The following is a 5,673-nucleotide window of genomic DNA, read 5'->3' as shown; positions in this document are numbered from 1 at the left end:
TAGGTCTGTTCTGGAGGGCACAGTGGCTCAGCCCTCTAACCCTGGCTAGCTAATTACATAGGTCTGTTTTGGAGGGCACAGTGGCTCAGCCCTCTAACCCTGACACGAGGAAGGCAGAGGTGGGAGGGTTTCTCCAAGTTTGAGGCTAGTGAGGTCTTATATTTCACTTATACCACCCTCACAGACAGACACACACACACACACACACACACACACACACACACACCCCACAAAGCACGACACACACACTAAATCTGGGAGTAGCAATTTCCCAAAAGGTTCTAGTTAGTGAACGTTTTCCCCAAACCAAGGGCTGGGATTTCTGGAAGGAGGCTCAAGTGTCTGTCATGTTTGCCTCCTTCAGCATTACCAGATCGTGGGCATGTTGGAAAAGAGAAGGAAGGCCCCACTACTTAGGTGTCCACTGGACTGTGGAGGTGATGATGAGATCCCAAGAGCCATTCTGAGCTTTCTTGGTCATCAGATGGCTGAATCTGTCCTCCACTGAAAAAAATCTTGGGCAAGAAAAACCTGGGACCCAGCCTTCTCTAAGTTCCAAACAGAAGGTACCCCATCATGTGGACAGTTTGCAGGTACGAGTAGGGGGTGGCTCCTGAGGACCAGCCTCAGCTTGGTCTGGGTTCTAAGAGAAGGGGTGTCTAGGGAGCAGCAAAAACAAACGACTTGAAGTCAAAACGTGGGTCCAAATGGCTCTCTGGCTGAGAGAGCTAGCTTTCTGCCACTCTCTCTGCTAGTAAACATTCTAAAAGGTCTCTGATAGCTTGTGGGTTTTCTGACCAAAGTCAGAAAAGCTGCTATATATATATAAATCTCTCGGATATTCCAACCAAATCAGAAATCCTGTTTAAAAATTTCTAAAAGTAATTCTTGGGTTTCCTAATCAAAATCAGAAAGAAAGAAAAAATCTAAGAGTTGTATTCGCTCTTCAGATAGCCTTCTCTGGATAGCTGCTGGGAAACATTGTAAAAGAGCGATGTTAGCTCTCTAATTCTTAGTGGTCAGAAATCCCATTAGAAAAAATTTCTGCCGAGCAATGGTGGCACATGCCTTTAATCCCAGCACTTAGGAGGCAGAGGCAGGCAGATTTCTGAGTCCGAGGCCAGCCTGGTCTACAGAGTGAGCTCCAGGACAGCCAGGGCTACACAGAGAAACCCTGTCTCAAAAAAAAAAAAAATCAGAAAAAATTTCTAAAAGGGCTGTATTTGCTCTTCATGGATTTCCCGACTAAAATCAGGAATCTTATTAGAAAAAAAAAAAAATCTTGAAGGAATGTGTTCCCTCTCCAGAGATCTTCAGACAGCTCAGCTCTTGGTAGAGAAAAATTCTAAGAACTGCTATCACTTTTTGCCAGCTCATCTCATGCAGACCAAAGCCTAGCTTTTTATTTACATATCAATTCAGTTATTTCTTTCAGGTTTCCTCTTGACCACCCTGGGAATCAGCATTCTAAGGCCTTAGCCCCTTGACTCTTAGGAAAAGTACAGCAAGTACATTTTTTTTTCTCTTTTCTTAACTTTACAAAAGAATTCAGAGATCTGCCTGCCTTTGTAAACTCAGCTGGGTGGGACCTTGTCCTGAGAGTACTATTTCCCACCACTCCTGGACCTAAATTCGCTCTGTCCCAAGCTGACCTTGAACTCAGGAATCTGCCTGCATTTGTATCTGCCTGTCTTTGTCTCTCTCTGACAAGCTGGCTCATAGTGCAGCTGCCTCTGTCCCTTTACATCTGTGAGGCTCCTTATCAAATTCATATTGCATTTTATATTTTTACATAGTTGAGAAGTTATATATTTTTGAACTCATGTATTTAGAGTTCTTTTCTACAGCCTTAAAGGGTGTCCTGAAGACCCCGGTATTCACCATTTTGGTGAGACATTAGCCACACCTTCCCCTCCTGGACTCATGGTGTCTCTGATTATCATGGGGTTATTAACGTTAACTGGGAGGACATTCCTTGGAGGAGCATAAAAATATGTTCATTATTATACAACAAGCCTTAAGCCCACAGCAGACATCAACCTTCAGGGAGGCCCCACCCCTGCTGGCCCTGTCCCAGGGGCAGGAATCCTGTCCCTATCATGGCCACGCCACAGCAGGTGGCAAGAAGCTTGCAAAGGCCTCAACCCAGACGAAGCTGGAGTTGGGTAGCACCCCCTGCCCTTCACCCGGACCCCTTCTTCCTCAGCACAATTGTTCTTCCTTTGAGGCTGCTCCTTGCCTTGCAGAAAGTAACATAGGAACCAGGTGTCCCTTGCGGTGGCCAGGCTGTGTGAGATGTAGGGAGAGTGGGCCATGGAGCTAGGAGTCAAGAGAGAGCCACTCCCCATCTGCACATTGCTGCCAAGATACCAGAGTTGCACTCTCCAGGAGATGAGGGAGCAGATGGCGATTCTTGTCAAGGGTGTAAGGTGCACTCCGTAGCTGGAAGTCTCTGCTAAGAAGCATTCTATTTATTTTTGAAGGCATGAGGGAAACAATGCTTTCAGCAGATGTGTGGGAAGTTCAGGTTCCACTGCAGCCCATGCTCTGGGTGCGGGCTAGGTGGGATTGGGGTGCAGAGGCAGAGCCTAGGGGCCCAGGGTAAAAGCACAGAGCTGAAGAGCATGGTACTGGGGACGGAACCAGCTGGTAGAATGCAGTCCTAGCACGCACAGCACCCTGGGTCTGACCTTCAGCACTACACACATTGGTTGTGGCTCACAGCTACGTAGACACCTAAGGTGGAGGTTGTCAGGAAGGTCATGAAATGCTTACACCTCATGCAGGTAAAGAGTGGTCCTGGATACCCAGGTTATCTTAGGTCTTCTCCACCCCAAGGCAGGTGCTGTTTCCTTACTATGAGCTCAGGTTCCATAGTTGTTGGTAACCTTGGTGGCCCTTTCTGCAGCCATGTGCTCTCCAACCCTGGGTCCATGTGTCCTCATTTGGTTTGCTAAGCTTCTATGTGTAAGCCAAGGCTGACAACCAGCCAACTGGGAGTCTGATCCCTCCTGAAGAAGAGTGTCAGAAGGGGTCTCCAAGAGGAAGGGCAGAAATCGGTTCCTTAGTCCCCCACTACCCTTTGGTTTTACTGAGACACTGTTTCTCTGTGTGGCCCTGGTTGTCCTGGAACTTGCTCTGTAGACCAGGCTGGCCTTGAACTCAGATCTATATGCCTCTGCCTCCAGAGTGCTGGGACTAAAGGTGTCCTTAAACTGTTCCAGGGCCTTAAACGGATGCAGGGGCTTCCCTTTCACCCCTGGACTTGCAGTGAGACTTTGCTGCTTATTTTGTATACACTTTAAAGGACTTAAAAAAAATCCCTCCAATTCTGTCCTGGATCATGGGGCTCTGTCACATGGTGGTACAGACAGGCAAACACTCTAAGAGCCCAACCATGAGAGTCTGAGTTGGACCTTACACAAGCAGCAGAAGACAAAGTTTTGATTCTGGAAATTTCTATCTCCCTTAAGTTCCATTCCCAGCTCTGCTGGCCTCTTTGGGGGAACATGCACACATGACAGGCACAGACAAATAAAATAAAATAAAATGTGTTAAAATCTTGGACTTGAGAGATGGCTCAGTGGTTAAGAGCACTGGCTGCCCTTACGGAAGGTTAAAGTCAATGGACAACCCAGAAATCTCGGAAATGTTCACGTGGAGCGCTTGGAATAAAATCACAGCCGTTTCTGAGAAATATCTCACAGTTACTTGAACTACCTTACTGAGAAGGCCTTACTTAAGGGGAAGAGTCCTCACCACCGGCTTCCTGTGGGTGTGTCTCACAGGGGATTTATAAACTTGGGTTCCTTTAGATCTCATGAGATGAAAGCAGACCAAGCGCCCCTTAGGAGACTTTTGTTTTATTTTTTTATTTTTTTTTTTCTTGACAGAGTCTTGCTATGTAGCCCAGGATGGCCAGCAGTTCACAGTTCTTCCCTCTCAGCCTGCCCCTTGCAGGAGTTACACCCAGCCACTTTTAAGAAAAACAAGTTCTTGACTTTTGGGGTTTATCTCCTCAGTTCTAGCCTACTGTGTTCTCAGGACTCCCCGACTCCCTTTTAAATAAATGATCCCTATTCCATTTCTAATCAACTGTCCTTGGTGCAATCTTCTGGCCCAGGACACGAGAGCCCGGACGCAGATGCCCTTGAACTCTGATTTGCAAACTGGAACTAAGCATGGTTTTCCTTTATTTTCTCTCTCTCTCTCTCTCTCTTTTTTTGGATTTTAGTTAAAGCCTAAATATTGCTCCGAGACACTCTGGGTTTTCTTACTGGTTCTTGACCGCCAAGCCACACTCAAAGGGCAGGACTTCCTCTGCCTGCCTGGCAGCTGACAGGATCTCCAGCTTTCCTGCTCATTGTGTTGAGTCAGAGCCCTGACTGTCCTGGAACTCACTCTGTAGACAAGGTGGCTGTTCGTGAACTCACGGAGATTCACTTATCTCTGATTCCCAACTGCTGGATTAAAGGTGTATCCTACCACAGCCAACCTTGCTCCACTGTTTGTCTGTCTCTTTCCTTCTTCCTTCCATCTTTTTTTTTTTTTTTTTTTAAGAACTATTGATGTATGTTATGTATACGGGTGTTTTGACTGCAGATGTGTCTGTACATCAGAAGGGGGCATCAGATCACATTGAAGATGGTTGTGAGCTGCCTCAGGCTGCTGGGAGAATCTTTGGGAGAACAGCTAGTGCTCTTAACTATTGAGCCATCTCTCCAATTCCTGCTTCACTGTGTCTCAACCAAATTACAATATGAGGCTTTCTGGAGCTTCCAAAACAACACCAAAACCCAAAACAAGATCCCTAAACTAAATACTTTCCTTCCTTCCTTCCTTCCTTCCTTCCTTCCTTCCTTCCTTCCTTTCCTCTTCCTTCCTTCCTTCCTTCCTTTCCTCTTCCTTCCTTCCTTTCTTCCTTTCTTTCTTTCTTTCTTTCTTTCTTTCTTTCTTTCTTTCTTTCTTTCTTTTTCCTTTTCTTCTTCTTCTTCTTCTTCTTCTTCTTCCTCCTCCTCCTCTTCCTCCTCCTCCTCCTTCCCCAACTCCTCTTCCTCCTCCCCCCCTCCTCCTCCCTTCTTCTTCTTTCATTGAGAGTCTCAGCTATCCAGTTTTCTCTGAAGCCAAGAGTGGCCTTGAACACCTGATTTCCTGCTCTTACTTCCTCTCTCCCAGGGATGATAATGTCCTGGGAGTTGGGGGGGGCACTATCCTAGCCAGGCTGTTTCTGGCAGCAGTGCAGGGACTGGTGGCTGCTGTACAGCTCTTCTTGGGGACAGCAGCTTCAGACCTGAGCTACATCCAGCAAAATAGCCTAAGAATAACATCTGTGAAGCCAAGGTGGTCCCGTGCTGTCTCTTTCCTTTATGTGCATTTCGTAGCAACATTTTCCATGAGCATTGTTTCTATAATGACAGGAAACTTTCCATTAAGAAGCTATCATCTCATCTCTCTTTTTTTGTTTGTTTCATTTTTTGGTTTCTTGAAGAGGATCTCCTATTATGTAGCCCTGACTGTGTTGGAACTCGCTCTATAGACCAGAGTGGCCTTGAACTCACAGAGATCCATCTGCCTTTGCCTCCCAAGTGCAGGGATTAGAGGTGAGCGCACTGTGCCAAGTAGGTTGAACTGTCTCAGAACAGTTGTCGTGAAGGCCTGTGGCTCCAGCTCCAA

The sequence above is a fragment of the Mastomys coucha genome, unplaced genomic scaffold (assembly GCF_008632895.1).
Source record: "Mastomys coucha isolate ucsf_1 unplaced genomic scaffold, UCSF_Mcou_1 pScaffold16, whole genome shotgun sequence".
Classification (NCBI taxonomy): Eukaryota; Metazoa; Chordata; class Mammalia; order Rodentia; family Muridae; genus Mastomys; species Mastomys coucha.
This window is presented reverse-complemented; position numbering follows the sequence as displayed.